The sequence below is a fragment of the Hemicordylus capensis genome, chromosome 3 (assembly GCF_027244095.1).
Source record: "Hemicordylus capensis ecotype Gifberg chromosome 3, rHemCap1.1.pri, whole genome shotgun sequence".
In the NCBI taxonomy this organism is placed as follows: domain Eukaryota; kingdom Metazoa; phylum Chordata; class Lepidosauria; order Squamata; family Cordylidae; genus Hemicordylus; species Hemicordylus capensis.
Genome location: NC_069659.1, coordinates 287079715 through 287095957, shown reverse-complemented (window position 1 = coordinate 287095957; position 16243 = coordinate 287079715). Strand labels below are relative to the sequence as shown.

At 43.9% G+C, this 16243-nt stretch overlaps 1 protein-coding gene across 4 annotated transcripts in view; it reads left to right on the top strand.

The window, feature by feature from the left end:
* Positions 1-16243, top strand: part of SLIT1 (slit guidance ligand 1) — a 178975-nt gene that overhangs the window by 90795 nt on the left and 71937 nt on the right. The gene's annotated exons all lie outside the window — the stretch shown is intronic.

Sequence of the window (16243 nt, the reverse complement as noted above, 5' to 3'; positions counted from 1 at the left end):
GGCAATAAAATATGTTCTGTACTAGTTTAAGAACATAAGAACAGCCCTGCTGGATCAGGCCCAAGGCCCATCTAGTCCAGCATCCTGTTTCACACAGTGGCCCACCAGATGCCACTGGGAGCCTACAGGCAGGAGTTGAGGGCATGCCCTCTCTCCTGCTGTTACTCCCCTGCAACTGGTACTCAGAGGCATCCTGCCTTTGAGGCTGGAGGTGGCCTTTAGCCCTCCAACTAGTAGCCGTTGATAGACCTCTCCTCCGTGAAGTTATCCAAACCCCTCTTAAAGCCCTCCAGGTTGTTGGCTGTCACCACATCTTGTGGCAGAGAATTCCACAAGTTGATTATGCATTGTGTGAAAAACAACTTCTGTTTGTTGGTCCTAAATTTCTTGGCAGTCAGTTTCATGGGATGATCCCTGGTTCTAGTGTTATGTAGGAGGGAGAAAGATTTCTCTCTATCCACTTTCTCCACACCATGCATGATTTTATAGATCTCTATCATGTCTCCCCACAGTAGGTTTTTTTCTTTCTTAACTAAAACGCCCCAGGTGTTGTAGCCTTGCCTCATAAGGAAGGTGCTCTAGGCGTCTGATCATCTTGGTTGCTCTCTTCTGCAACTTTTCCAGTTCTACAATGTCCTCCTTTAGATGTGGTGACAATCTAATACATTAGTATAATCAACATAATACTGTTCTAATATTTAGTAAGCACTTACACAATTAAACTAGATAAATCTTACACAAAGGTAAATCTTGCCTCACAAACCTTTTGGAGTTCTTTGAGAGTATCAACAGGTGTATGGATAAAGGTGATCCAATTGACATAATATACCCGGACTTCCAAAAAGCTCTTAACAAAGTTCCTCAACAAAGACTCTTGAAAAAACTTAGCAGTCATGGGATAAAGGGACAAGTGCATGTGTGGATTGCTAACTGGTTGAAGGACAGGAAACAGAGGGTAGGGATAAATGGAGAGTTTTCACAATGGAGGGAAGTAAGAGGTGGGGTCCCCCAGAGATCTGTACTTGGATCGGTGCTTTTTAATTTATTCATAAATTATCTAGAAGTTGGGGTAAGCAGCAAGGTGGCCAAATTTGCAGATGATACCAAACTATTTAGGATAATGGACTCCAAAATAGATTGTGAGGAGCTCCAAAAGGATCTCTCCAAACTGGGGGAGAGGTTGTCGGTTCGGATCCCCTCTGGTATGTTTCCCAGACGATGAGAAACACCTATATCGGGCAGCAGCGATATAGAAAGATGCTGAAAGGCATAATCTCATACTGTGCAGGAGATGCCAATGGTAAATCCCTCCTGTATTCTACCAAAGACAACTACAGGGCTTTGTGGTCGCCAGGAGTTGACATCAACTTTACCGTACAACTAAGAAGGCATGTCCTGAACATCTCAAATGTGCATGTTGCCAGTAGCTTCACTACAGTTGTATGCACTGGGCCTTGCGATCTTTAGGGCTACCTGCAACTGGAGATGTTGGGTCAGGTCAATCTAATGTCTAGCCGGTCCTCTGGTTACTAATCCGGAGATGCAAAAGGGAGAGGTGACTCTAGTAACAGGACTTGCAGTCAGGCTACTTGGGGGACAGTAGTGGGTTGCATTGGCCCATGATGCCTCAGACCCCACAGTGTAGGAAAACTAGTTATTGAACAGAGATTTAAGCTATGACTAACTAAGTGGTGCAGCAGGGAAATGCTTTACTAACAAGCAGAAGGTTGTTGGTTTGAATCCCCGCTGGTACTATATCGGGTAGTAGCAATATAGGAAAATGCTGAAAGGCATCATCTCATAATGTGCAGGAGGTGGCAATGGTAAGCCCCTCCTGTATTCTACCAAAGAAAACCACAGGGCTCTGTGGGCGCCAGGAGTTGAAATCGACTTGACATCACACTTTTACTTTAACAGTCACTTATCTGGCTTATAAAGCTTAGACCTATTACATGCTAGGGATGTGCACGAAACTGGGTGGGGGGGTTCAGTGGCAGGGAGTTGCATCTTTAAGGGGGGGCACTTACCCCTCCCACCGCATTTCCCCTACCTGTGCTTTGTTTTGGTAAAGTCCCTCAAGGAGGAGGTGTACCTCCCTACCGCCTCATCGTTGCTTCTCCCAGAAGTGACTGGAAGTATCAGACATACATGTGCACATGTACCTGCCATGTGTGCATGTGCCCACAATGTGCAAAATCCCAGTGGTGAATCATTCATGCACACCTTTATTACAGAGTTTTCTTCTCTTGAACAATGTTTCCACTGATGTAGAAAGTTTTTTAGTTCAAATTGGGTTGAAAATCACCATGCCTAATAAATAGGCATACACTCATAACTAAATTTCATTGCTCACATAATAAAAAGGGTACCTGGGTGGTACCCTTTTTATTGCTGAACTCGTTATATTTGTCATTCTCATTTTATTTTTCTCAAATTTTGACTTTATCATTGAGGTACAGAATAAACACATATTGCAGTATAAGTATATGCATATTGCACTAAACAAACTATATAATAACTGATGGATTATTTAAAATGTGTGTCCCTCACTGAGTTGTCTGCAGAAACCCAGCGTAACCAGGACTCAATTCTCAGTTTGGCTTAGCTTTATCTTCACCTCTGCCACATCTAGACAGGTGGCAGCATCTACCACACTTATTAGTGAAATAAAACTATATTAGTAGGAAGTAAAATGTCCTCTGAATACTACACCATCACAGAGTGTGAGATGCAGTAAGGCCCCCTGTGGAAACTATTTCTAGTGTGAAAGAAAGATACAATGGCTTTCTCATTTTCACCTTGGATTAGTGTCTACAAAGAGAAGGTACTCCCTGCTGAGAGGGGCAAGTCTGGTGCCAGCCATCCTAGCTAGCTGGAGAAAGATGGATGATGAAGCCATGAAGGCGAACTATAGATTAAGATCTTGGTCTCCTTGAGGCACAGTGCTTTCTAGAGTCCATGTCTGGGTAAGAATATGTATGTAATATGTATTGTCACCTACCCACTGACGGGGAACATCTGGTAGAGCCTAATGGCTGCTCCTTACGTATTCTTCTATGCACATACTTACACTAATCTTCCTGTTTTGGCACTTGGTAAACTAATACCTATTGGGAGAGGGAATTAATTGCCTCCTGCCTGTGCACCATCACTGCATCAAAGTTGTTGCGTTTGGACCTCAGTGATAGCCACTACTTGATTTTGTGCACGTGCACATACACAAACTCACTTCCTCCTTCCTTGCGGCAGTGATATCTGCCACTGCATGAAACACAGATAGGAAGCTGCCGTATACTGAGTCAGACCATTGGTCTATCTAGTTCAATATTGTCTACACAGACTGGCAGCGGCTTCTCCAAGACTGCAGGCAGGAATCTCTCTCAGCCCTATCTTGGAGAAGCCGGTGAGGGAACTTGAAACCTTCTGCTCTTCCCAGAGCGGCTCCATCCCCTGAGGGGAATATCTTGCAGTGCTCACACTTCTAGTCTCCCATTTATATGCAACCAGGGCAGACCCTGCTTAGCTAAGGGTACAAGTCATGCTTGCTACCACACGACCAGCTCTCCTCTCCTCCCTTATGCATTACTGGACTGATTATGAATCCAGCTTCCTTCCCCTTTTCCTTATCAGCCCATGGAAGCATGAGGGAGAAATCAGAGGAGGTGGACAAGGGTGTGCACCCCCACACTGAGGCAAATGGCAACAGCAAAGAGGAGGTAGTGTGTCAAAAAGCTGCTCCGAAGGTGGGGGTCAGCAGATGAGGCAGGGGAGGGCAATGAATCCCCCAATCACCTGCCATCTTAGGCGACTGCTTCACCTTGCCTCATGGAAAGACCTCCTGTGTCCTGACCAATCCTTTGCTCTCAATTTCAGCCCCGTGCAACTTTTTGTCTTTTCAAAAAAATGTTGGGTGGAAGAATCACAGAACTATCCCTCACATGTCATTTGGCTGTTGCTGTTACCCGAAGTAGTGCATTTCTTTGCTATTGAAATACACAGAATTTCAGATTTTCACTTTGTTTCTGTAGGGGAGAGTTTGAATCAACCCCTTCTTTAGCAGAGAAACCCAAAAATTGATGAGATCAGAGCTCACAGAAGAGATCTGGAGATAATAGCTTAAAGGCTAAAACAAGTAAAGGTGTATTTAAAGAAGTTGCAAACTTAAATAGCCCTGGACTAGCTACCTCATGCTGGAAGGAGAAAGAAAGAATAGAGAGCACAGAAGAAGGGGGTATCTTAATAGTATCAATCTACCAACCAGAAGAGACATAGATTTTGGTAGTGTGAGTTGATACCTATGGAGTCACATCAACAGTTTTAAGCATTCATGAGCTCCATGCCTTTCTGATTTAGATTAAGCTCCATTCAACTTAATTCCCCATTAATTAATCTGTACTCCTAAGCACTTTGCCACCTTTATTACATTTGTTCATGCTTGTCTGTCTGTTTCTGGACCATATGCTACATTTCTCTTCTGTTCTGCCAACAAGTTAAGAAATATGCAAAATGATTGTTTTCATGTATCAGAAAAGGGAGATCTGGACAGATTTATCCCCACGCAGCAGAATGAGGTGGAAGTAGACTGTGATTTGGTAGAATGGATTATACCAATTTAGTTTGCAAGAGTGAATGATCTCCTGTGCTGTATTTTTTTAAAAAAAAATGCTCTCTACAGTTAGAAAACTAGTGTAGCAGAGACCAGGCTGGATTTTTATAAATGTACAGGGCTTTTTTATTCTTCACATTACAGAGCAAAATGGCACCGCCACAATAGTCTGATGCAGTACAGTCTATTCTGTCACCTCAGTATTCTACTAATTCATTATCCAGTGTGTGAAGATCAAGCCACTCCAAGAAAGCATCAGTGCATGATCAATATATAGCATTGTTCAGCCCTCTATGCCTAGGTCAAAGGCATAGAGTTACCTTGTCGAATCCGGAATATTTTCCCCTCTTGCTCTTATATTAAGCTCCTTGAAAATGAAGCATATCAGACATACATGGATGGACTGGACTAAAAGCTGCAGGGAGTCAGCTGTTCTCCGACAAAGAGATGCACTAAAAGAGACCTTGATCATCTCCATGATGACTCAGAACCCTAATTAAATAGCTGCTCCTAAGATATTTGGAGGAGGGGGTAATTAGCTAATTAGCAGCAACACCAATCAGAGGCAGAAAGCACAGCAGCTCTGGGAATTATCCGCCTACTTCCTCTTCTGTAGTGAGCACTTCCCAGAGTTGAAAGCCTTTTGCAGCTGCTTCATGGTGAAGATTCACTTGGAACTAGATCATGGGAAGAGTCCATTAAGGCATGTGGCATTTGGGGCCACATTATCTGGGATTCCAATGTACGAAGGTTGTTCCCAAAATCTCATTCAAAAAGGATCGTCACTGATTATAGGAGAGTGCATTTTATAGTAGGAGGCTGAGTTGAGAAAGAGTAGGGAATGGCTGTGTGAATCCATCCTCAGAATATTCTTCCCCTTGCCATTCATATTAATCGCATGTCACATGAACAAGATAAAATTGATTCCTGACCGACGGTATTTCTCTCTCTCTTAAGCCAACCTTTTCAATATTTGGTAAGGCCGTTCATGCCCTTCACTACCTCGCCCATAAGCTAAACATGCCCAGTTCGTATTTCCTTGTGTGTGTCATCATGCAACTCTTTACCACCTCATTGCTTTCATCCGACTCCTTTCCAGTTTGTATCTTTTAACATGCGGTGTCCAGAAGTGCGTAAAATATTCCAATTGAGTCAGCAGCTGTGACCGCTTGGCGGTGAGAGCCAAATTGCTACAGCGCAGTGCAAGCTGCCGGGGCTGCAGAGTCAGGGGCGTAATGAGATCTTAATAGTGCAATTACAGCCCATTGATTTACTCAGCACATAATTGGCAGTGGCAGCAGCTGCCCAGTAATGGATGGCTGTGATTATTGGCAGTGAGGAGCTGGGATAGACAGCACTGCGTTTTGGAGGGGCCATGGCTGAGTAGCGGAGCACACGCTGTGCATACAGAAAGTCCCAGATTAAATTCTGGGCATCTCCAGTTAGAGGATTTAGGAAGGAGGCTAAGAATGACCTCTGCCTACGGCCCTGAAAAGCACTGCTGGTCGGAATAGACAGTCCTGGGCTAGATGGACCAATGGTTTGACTCCGTAGAAGGCAGTCCTGTATGCGCATATACTGGGAGTAAGATTTGGGGAGGGAGATATTGTGCAGGCAACAGCTTATCTTGAAAAATACAGTGAGGGGAGTAATTACACTCTTTGCTTTTCTCTTGATTCCGTTCTTTTTTTGAATTGGTTTGATATGTTGTCGTGCTGCTTTTAGTAATTTTGTTTTGATTAAAAGATTGTTTTTATCAGCTCTTTGGTTTATGGTAATCACTTTAAGCTTCTCCTTGGAGGGGAAAAGTGGATTATTAAATTTTCAAATCTTTTTTTAAAAAAAGAGTAGATGCATGGAAAGGAAGGAAGGTTGGAGTTTTCACGTGTGTGATATGTTTCTATGGAGCGCTTGTCTTCATTACTCCCCTTCTCAATTGCCCCATTGCATTGTTCTCATGCTTCACACATAACTAAAGCTATGTGGCAGATGGGATTTGGATGGGCAAGCACTCAGCAGGAGAGCTCACTGTACTCTGGTATATGTGCTGCGCTGGCCATGAATGCTCACTGTGCTTTCTAAAAACAGCATAAAAGCACACCATTTGCATCCACCTGGACATTAGGGCTGATGCCCAGATTCTCCATGCTGATTCTACTCAAACTCTGAAAAGCCTGCCTTGCTTTCACTGGGACCAGAAGGGAGCACATCCTGAGCTCTTCAGAATGTGTTCCTGGAGGGCGGGGATCGAAGGCTGTTGCCAGTTTTGTTTTTGTTTTTGGCAGAAGACTAAAAATCCCCAGTACCAATTCTGGCAGAAGACTCTGCCTCCAATGTGAGGGTCTCTGATATTCTACAGTGATAAGTAATCCTCCAGTAAATCAGGTCCAGGTCAGCACTGCTGCTCCCCAACAACAGCACGTTTCCATTTGATCTCTCCTGAGCATCTTTGCTCCAGATCCAGAGCTACAGGCTACCACTTCTTAAGATCTGTATCAATATTACATCCATTAACCACTCAACAGTTTGTGTCCAATTATAGTAAATCATGGGTTTTTGAGAAAGAGAGGCAGCTGTGAGGAAAAAATAAAGCAGTTGCACAGCAAAGTGAAATACGAGTGCATTTTTAGCTTACACTGGATCACTAGATGAAATATTCAATAGTTACCTTTTGGCATAACTTTGGCAATAAAGGTGTCCACCCAGCACCTCTCCTAGATGAAATATGTTTCTCTTTTAATCTCCAAATTTAATATAGCACTACATGTTACAATTGCTATAACTGTAGGCATAGTACATGCACGTACACATCTCTTTAAACACACCTATGGACAAATCAGATTTCCAGACAAATGCACACGGGTGTTTAAAGAGGTACGTACATATACGTATTATTTCCAAATTATATGAGTTGCTGGAAACAATGGTGCTTAACATACAGCACTACTCTCCACTCTGTATTTGGCAGAATAGTTTTTTGTGTCTTTCCAAGCCGACAGCACAAATTCCCTGATCTCTCTCCCCCACACTGGTTACAATTAAAGCCACGTTTCAGCCCTTGCAAGACAATCTCCATCAGTTTTGGATTTTGCTTGCCAGTTGCAGTGATAACAGGAATGCTTTATTTGGGTCTTGGTCAGCTGGGATGAGTCCAAGGCAATAAAAGTTTGGGTATAACAGAGGCATGTATAGGGAGCATTTCAGAGTGTCACTCACAGAGACAACCTTTACCGTGTTTCCCCGAAAATAAGACAGTGTCTTATATTAATTTTAGCCCCCAAAAATGCACTAGGGCAATTAGCGGTACATCAGAAATTACTGCTAGGTCTTACTTTCGGGGTAGGTCTTACTTTCGGGGAAACAGGGTATGGGCTTAGACAGTTACTAGCCCTCCAGAATTGGCATGGAGTCTCCAGGAATCATTCATCTCTTGGTCATGATTGAAAGCAATCTTGGAAATTTAATGACTTGATATTATGAAAAATATTGTGAGGGGGAATCTCCAAGAATAGCTCAGAAGCAGCAGCCATATATGGGTTCTTGTTGGTGTGGCTTCCTATGAATAATGACAGCTTGGCTTCATCACAAACTGGTCTGGAGCATACAGAACAACAGAGTGGTACTTTCTACATTCTCCTGTCTGTCCTAGACCTTTGTAGTGCAAGAGGCTCAGGCCTAGCAGAGACCTTGTAAGACATATGGACATTTGATTATATGCTGTATGTTCATTTGCAAACTGTAGTCTTAAATGAGTTTATGTAATTATCTATATCTGAGTCTGCATGCATGTGTATTTATGAGGCTTTCCATCACAATGTGAAAGGGACTGGTCTCTGTAAAAACAGTATCTGAGCATCTTGGGAAATCCTTTGGGGTATGTATATAGAATATAAAATTGTGTAGAAAAATTGTGGTTTGTGCTGCCAAGCTGTGTATGAAGATCAGTCGTGGCCTTAGAGTAAAGAAACAAAAACAGACCCCTACATTATGCAAATGAACCAAGTTTTAGCTTTCTGTGTATTTCCTCCCTGTTCCTCAGCTCCACCACCACTCACTTTCTGTGCAGCTGAGGCCTGATTTATGAAGTGTGAAATGCTGGGAGAGCTGAGAATTGAGCCAAAGGAAGTGGCTGGGGACTCGGCTCATTGCAGCTACTGGGAAAAGCCAGGGAATGCCTCTGCTTGCCAGAAAGCTTTATACATGGTAGGGCAGCCTTGTGGCAGATCGGAGTGTGCAGGGACCTGGGAGGGCATGAGATTGTGATCTCTTGCCCAGGACACAGGATGAACGTGGGTGCAACAGTACGGAATTGTTCCCCTCCTTTGTACCATTGCTGCTGCTTAGTTTACAGCCTTTGTCTCTGTGTTCATATATCAATAAAATAATAATGCTTGGTATCTAGAACATTTCCTGAGCATTCAAAGTGCTTTGTAAGCCTGCCTAGGTCTTCTCAACCTTTTCTCCTCCATTTTGCTGATGAAGGGAGGACCTAATTACTGTTTGGCAGGAAGCCATGCCGCTGTTGGGACTCTCAGCTTTCTGGCTCTGCTGAGCGAGTGACTGAGCGCTCTCTCAGCAGCACCGAACATGTTCTGGTGTATGTAGCAGAATGGTGACACCAAGCAAGCATCACAAAGTGGTTGTGGCATGAAAGTACGTCCAAAACAGACTGGACCTGGGCCAGGCTCCCCTTTAATCTTAATGCTCCTAGTGCGACAAGACCATCCATATTGCCTATCTTGGCAATGTAAAGCAACCGGAAAACCAGATTATAATGGACAAAATCCCAGCAAAGGTTACCACATCCTATTCATTCATTCATTCATTCATTGAATGTATATACCACCTAATATCGAAATTTCCAGGCATTGTACAGAATTAAAACATAATATAAAATATAAAACATTTAAGATTCATAAAAAGATAAAAATCATAATAGATAAAAACACATTAAAATTTAAAAAATTGGTCTCAGTTGAAGGCATGGGAAAATAGGTATGTCTTCAGGGTCCTCCTAAAAACAAACAGAGAAGGAGGTGCTCTTATTTCAGCAGGGAGCACATTCCAAAGCCCTGGGGCAGCCACAGAGAAGGCCCAGTTCTGAGTTGCCACCAAACGAGTTGGCGTCAACCATAACCGTACTTCTCCAGATGATCTTAATAGGCGACAGGGTTCACGACAGAGAAGGCGCTCTCTTAAGTACCCTGGACCTAAGTCGATAAGGGCTTTGGCTTTATAGGTAACTAGTGTTCTGAAGCCCGTTATAATAACGGACGCTAGCCTTTTCCTCTCCCCTTTACTGTTTTTTTTTTTTAAATGCAGCCTCCGCTGCTGCCTCCGAAGTCCCACCCTCCCTCCCTCCCAGCTTCCGAAACCACCTTACCCTGTCCCGTTACAGTTGAGCAAAGAAAGTCCTAAATTGAGGAGGGAGAGAGGAGCTCTCAAGCAGTGTTCCTCCCTCTGCAAAGGCTCTGCCCGAACTGGCGCTTGGGACTGAAAGGACGCTTCTTGCGTCCTTTCGGCCCCAAGCGCCAGTTCGGGCAGAGCCTTTGAAGAGGGAGGAGCACTGCTTGAGAGCTCCTCTCTCCCTCCTCAATTTAGGACTTTCTTTGCTCAACTGTAATGGGACAGGGTAAGGTGGTTTCGGAAGCTGGGAGGGAGGGAGGGTGGGACTTCGGAGGCAGCGGCGGAGGCTGTATTTTTGCTTTCTGTTTTCTTCGGCCTTTGCTTGGCCCCCGGCCCCGGCCTCCGTCTCCCTGCGGCGGTCTGGGCCTCCGCCGCCATTCCCCCTCCCGCCACCCACCGCGGCCCGTGTCTCCGGCCGGGGCGGCCACCCAGGGCTCCGGCGGGCCCGCCACCCACCGCCGCCGCGGCCCGCGGCTCCAGCGGGCCCGCCGCTGCCCGCAGCTCCGGCCGGGTCCTCCGCTCCCTGGGGCCTCTCCCTTGTCGCCGCGGGTGTCCTCTGGGCAAGGCGGCAGCGGCCAGTGTTCGCCGGCGCCGCTCACCCTGCTTCTTCGGGGCGGCCGCTTCTGGCCGCCCAAGATGGCCACCGGGTGCCGGCCGTCGTGTCTCCCTTGCCCTGTTCTGTGCATGCGCTCCGCGCATGCGTAGAACAGGCCAGGGAGGCACGGACACACGCTTGGTGTCCGTCCACGGACGGACACCAAGCGTTTTATTAGAGAGGATAACCAGTACTTTATATTTTGTTTGGAAATATAGCAGCCAGTGCAGTTCTTTTAAAATTGGTGTTGTATGGTTCCTTCAGGTAAACCCAGCGACCAGTCTGGCTGCTGCATTCTGAACCAATTGTAGTTTCTGAACTACATACAAAGGCAGCCCCACATAGAGTGCATTGCAGTAGTCAAGTCCAGAGGTTAGGGTTTACCAGCCATTTAACCAAAAAACTGGCATAACTGAACTTGGGCGTGCACAGATGGCCACTGGGGAACAAGATGGAGACTGCCCATGGCAGACCTAAGTGGTTATGTGAATCAGCTGTGTCTCGCTGCTCTTTGCAGGCACATAGATTGCTGTTAAGATCACTGTCTTAAATTTTCAGCTAAGACTAGAATTGCTGTAGGAGAGATGGCATCTGGGAGGTGATAACTTACTTCTGATTAGGGAACCGATTGAGAAGATTCAAGAATTCTGTCTCTTGATAGAATGTTCGGACCTGTGTGAAATATGAGGGCGAAAGCTCCAGTTAATGAAAGCCATATCTCATTAAACTTCTTGCCTGCATGTTATAACCCTTCCTATCTCATAGCTGCATGGATCCCCTTATTCCATCCTCAACCCAGTTAGCTGCAGTCTGAAGTACTCTTCAAGACTCTTCAGTTGTTTCTGCAGTAGGTCATGCCAGACTGAGCATGTGTATGCTTTCCTGATTGAAAAATGAGATTCTGGTGTGCCAAGTCCTGCTATGCTGCCTCATTGTGGTGGCGGCGGGGGTGTGTGTGTTCCTCGCCGGGAGGTATACTCCCAGTAGCGTCACCCAAAGCATAAAGGTTATCCCAGCTGCCCAGCTAAAGCAAGCAGGCACCTATATTGGGCAGCAGCCATATAGGAAGGTGCTGGAGGTGGACGATCACTTCAGTGACAACGACAAAAGCATCATTTCATACTGTGCGGGAGAAGGCAATGGTAAACCACTCTTGTATTTTACCAAGAAAGCCACATGGATAGACAAAATAGAATGATTGTCGATGTAGTGCCGGATGATGGGCCCCTCAGGTCGGATGGTACTCAACATGCTACTGAGGAAGAGCTGAGGATCTCTCAGAGTACCAATGGTGTTTATGATGCAGTTAGGGGAAAGCCTTTTGGATGTCTAGCGCCTGATGTTTATTTATTTATTTGTTTGTTTGTTTTTTATACCGCCCTTCCAAAAATGGCTCAGAGCGATTTACACAGAGAAATAATAAATAAATAAGATGGATCCCAAAGGGCTCACAATCTAAAAAGAAACACAAGATAGACACCAGCAACAGTCACTGGAGGTACTGTGCTGGGGGTGGATAGGGCCAGTTACTCTCCGCCTGCTCAATAAAGAGAATCACCACGTTAAAAGGTGCCTCCATGTTGTCATGTGGGAAAAGAAAACCTGAAACTGCAAAGACAGAATTACAATGGGAACATGGAACATAAGAAGCATGAATATGGGAGAGCTCAACACAGTGGAAGATCAAATGAATCAACTACAGATTGACATCTTGGGCATCAGTGAATTAAAATGGACTGGAATAGGACACTTTCAGTCAGAAAATCATACCATTTACTACGCAGGACACAAGAAACAAAGAAGGAATGGTGTTGCTTTTATAGTCAAGAAGGATATACAGTACCAATGACAGTACTTGGGTACAATTTGGTCAGTGACCGATTAATATCAATTAGATTTCATGGACAACCCTTTAACATGACAGTTCTTAAAGTCTATGCCCCAACGACTGATGCAGAAGAAGAGGAAGTTGATGAGTTTTATGCTCAAATTCAACTGCTTTGAAGTTCTGAACCTCATTGATAGGGAACCAGAGGAATTGCACAAAGAAATAAAAAATGTTTTTTAAAAAAAACATTTTTTATATCCCACTCTTTCTCCAAAGAGCCCAGAGCGATGTACTGTATACTTAAGTTTCTCCTCATAACAACTCTGTGAGTAGGTTAAGCTGAGAGAGAAGTGACTTGCCCAGAGTCACCCAGCAAGTATCATGGCTGAATGGGGATTTGCACTCAGGTCTCCCCGGTCCTAGTCCAGCACGCTAAAGACCAAGAAACAGAAAAAAGCAAAATGGATGTCAGAACAAACAGTGGAAATTGCCAAGAAGAGGAGAGAAGACAAAGTCAAGAAAGATAAGGACCTCAGGAAGGAACTTAATAGGGAATTTCAGAAAGCTGTTAGAAGAGACAAGGAGCAGTACTACATTGACATCTGTAAAGACCTTGAGGATGGAAATAGACACAAGGAATCAAGCAAAGTTTCCCCAAAGATCTCTGAACTGAGAAGGAGGTTCCAACCTCGAATCAGTATGTTAAGGGATGCCAAAGGACAGATAGTAACTGATTCAGAGAAGACCAAATAGAGATGGAAGGAATATACTGAAAATCAGCAGGGACGTCAACATCCAAGATACTCTAGAAGATATTCCCTACTTGCAAGAACCTCTAGTATGGGAAGCTGAAGTTTGATCGGTACTCTGGTCATTACCAAATTGGAAGGCTACAGGAATAGATGGAATAGCTACAGAAATATGGCAGGCAACAGAAGAAGAATAAGTCAAGGCTCTAACCAAATTATACCAGCAAATTTGGAGAATGACACAATGGCTAATAGATTGGAAGAGGTCAGTCTACATACCCATACCAAAGAAAGGAGACTGAACAGATTGTGCAAACCATCACAGAATATCCTTAATTTCACATGCTAGCAAAATAATGCTCAGGATCATCCAACACAGATTAGAGCCCTATGTGGAAAGGGAAATGCTGGATGTTCAAACTGGTTTCCGAAAAAGCTGAGGAACAAGAGATATCATTGCTGATGCACGCTGGATAATTGAGAAAGCCAAAGAATACCAGAAAGAAGTCAATATGTGCTTTATTGACTACAGAAAAGCCTTTGATTGCATTAACCATGTCAAGTTGTGGAATATCCTTAGGAAAATGGGCATCCCAGATCATCTCATTGTTCTCATGAGAAATCTATACACAGGACAGGAAGCCACAGCCTAGACAGAGCATGGTGAAACTGGTTCCAGATTGGCAAAGGAGTAAGACAAGGCTGTCTACTTTCTCCTTATTTATTCAATTTATATGCTGAATATATACTGAGAGAAGCTGGATTGGAAGAAGATGAGCATGGTTTTAAAGTTGGAGGAAGAAATATCAATAATCTGCGCTACGCTGATGACACCACTCTGATAGCTGAGAATGCAGATGATCTGTAAGCTCCAGTAATGAAAGTCAAGGAGCACAGTGAAAAAATGGGACTACAACTAAATGTCAAGAAGACTAAACTAATGGCAATGGGTACAGCAACCAGCCTCAGAACTGATAATGAAGGCATTGAAGTGGTGGATAGCTTCTGCCTTTTAGGATCGACGGTGAACAGTAAAGGATCCAGCAGTCAAGAAATATGCCACAGACTAGCACTTGGTAGGGTTGCAATGAAGGGCCTGGAAAGGATATTTAGATGCCATGACGTGTCTATGCCTACAAAGATTATAATTGTTCAGACAATGGTCTTTCCCTTGACACTCTATGGAGGCAAAAGCTTGACTTTGAAGTAGCAAGATAGAAAAAGTATTCACACTTTCGAACTTTGGTGCTAGAGAAAACTTTTGAGGCTACCATAGACATCCAGGAAAACAAACAAATGGATCATAGAACAAATCAATCCAGAATTTTCACTCTAGGTACAAATGACCAGGCTCAAACTATCATACTTTGGACACATTATGTGAAGACCCAGCTCCCTTGAGAGATCCATAATGCTGGGAAAAGTTGAAGGGAAGAGAAGATGACGATGACCAACAGCAAGGTGGTTGGACTTGATTACGACAGCAGTGAATGCACCACTGAGAGACCTTAAAGGCCAAGCTGAAGACAGATCATCCAGGAGACAATTTATCTATGTGGTTGTTAAGAGTCGACACCGACTTGACAACACTTAAACAATCAATGACCCAGGGACAGAACTCTGGGTCACGACACATCCCAGAAGCAGTTTTTGGCAACCCCATCCAAAATCTAGACTTCATGTGTCACCAATGTATTGCGTCCACAGATTTATGTACAGATATGAGAATTTTCGAAGATCTGTGATGAGGAATCCTTTAGATTTAGCAGAAATGTTAAAAGCAGGATATCCCCAGCAGTGCTCCCTTTAACAGGGATTCCCAGATGTTGTTGACTACAACTCCCATAATACCCAGTCAGTGGCCATTGCAGCTGGGGATGCTGGAGTTGTAGTGAACCACATCTGGGAATCTCTCTTAGAGGGAACAGTGATCCCTAGTGAGGTGCAGCCTGTTTTGATGAGGCTTTTCATACCTAATGCAAGTACCAATTGCTCTATTGATTTTTATTAGCACATGGCACTTCTTTAGTCCTCCCATCTTCCTTCTGTCAGCCCATACTCCTGGATGATGTGGTGCACCTGGCTATGCCACTTGGTCCATTCGCACACAAAACTGCACTTGGATGAATGTAGCCCATAGTTTATTCACCCAGAAGCTGGTTCGTGACTATCCATGTATTCAAGGTTAGGGAGAACATTCCTGCAAAGAGTTTCAGACATTCTCAGATTCAATTAAGTCCATTACACTGCACTGCCTTCCTGTCTGTCTGTGACCACAGGAGCTGAAATGGCCCTTCTGCTCCATGCAACTGGCATTTAATCTTCCTTGCACCCAGAGCACTGGGTGTCTGTACTCTGAGACTTCAGTACAGTAAGAAGCAAGTGTTCTTCTCTTAAGCCACCCTAGAATTTGCCTTGGTTTCCCTGGAGTTTACATACATTGCCTGGGGGGCAGATACAATAGTTCAGTTTCAGACCAGACAGAGAATTAAATCCCTGTCACTTCTGAAGCTGCTCCATCATAGCATCTGGCATACTGCAGTCCAATCAACATGGGTGATGTTCTTTGATAGAAAACGCCTTTTTAATTGTAAACCTCCCCCACCCCCCAGTAATGTGATTTTGGGAACCAATCAAAAGGGGTTCTGTTCCATTTCAAATTGTAAAGATTTAATTTAATATTACTAAATATTGGTTAAATCTTGGCTTTTTATCCAGGCCTTTACATTATTGTTTTATTGCTGCTTCTGCGTGTGTTTTATCCATGTATCGTTTTTTGTATGTGTATATTGTATATTTTAATATCAGATTGTTTTTATATTTTTAGCTAAATACTTTTAATTCATTTTTATTATGTGTTTTAACTTTTGTAAACCGCCTTGTGATGGTTTTAAATGAAAGGCGGTATATAAATCTAACAATTTTTTTTTTTAAAGTGGGGTTTATCTTAGCAGAGAACCAGGAAATAGGAAAATATGTGGAATCCACGAGATTCCTCATAGTATCCTGTCTGCCAGGAAGCCTGAATTGATTAGAATCACGATCAAAGGGCTGTTTGT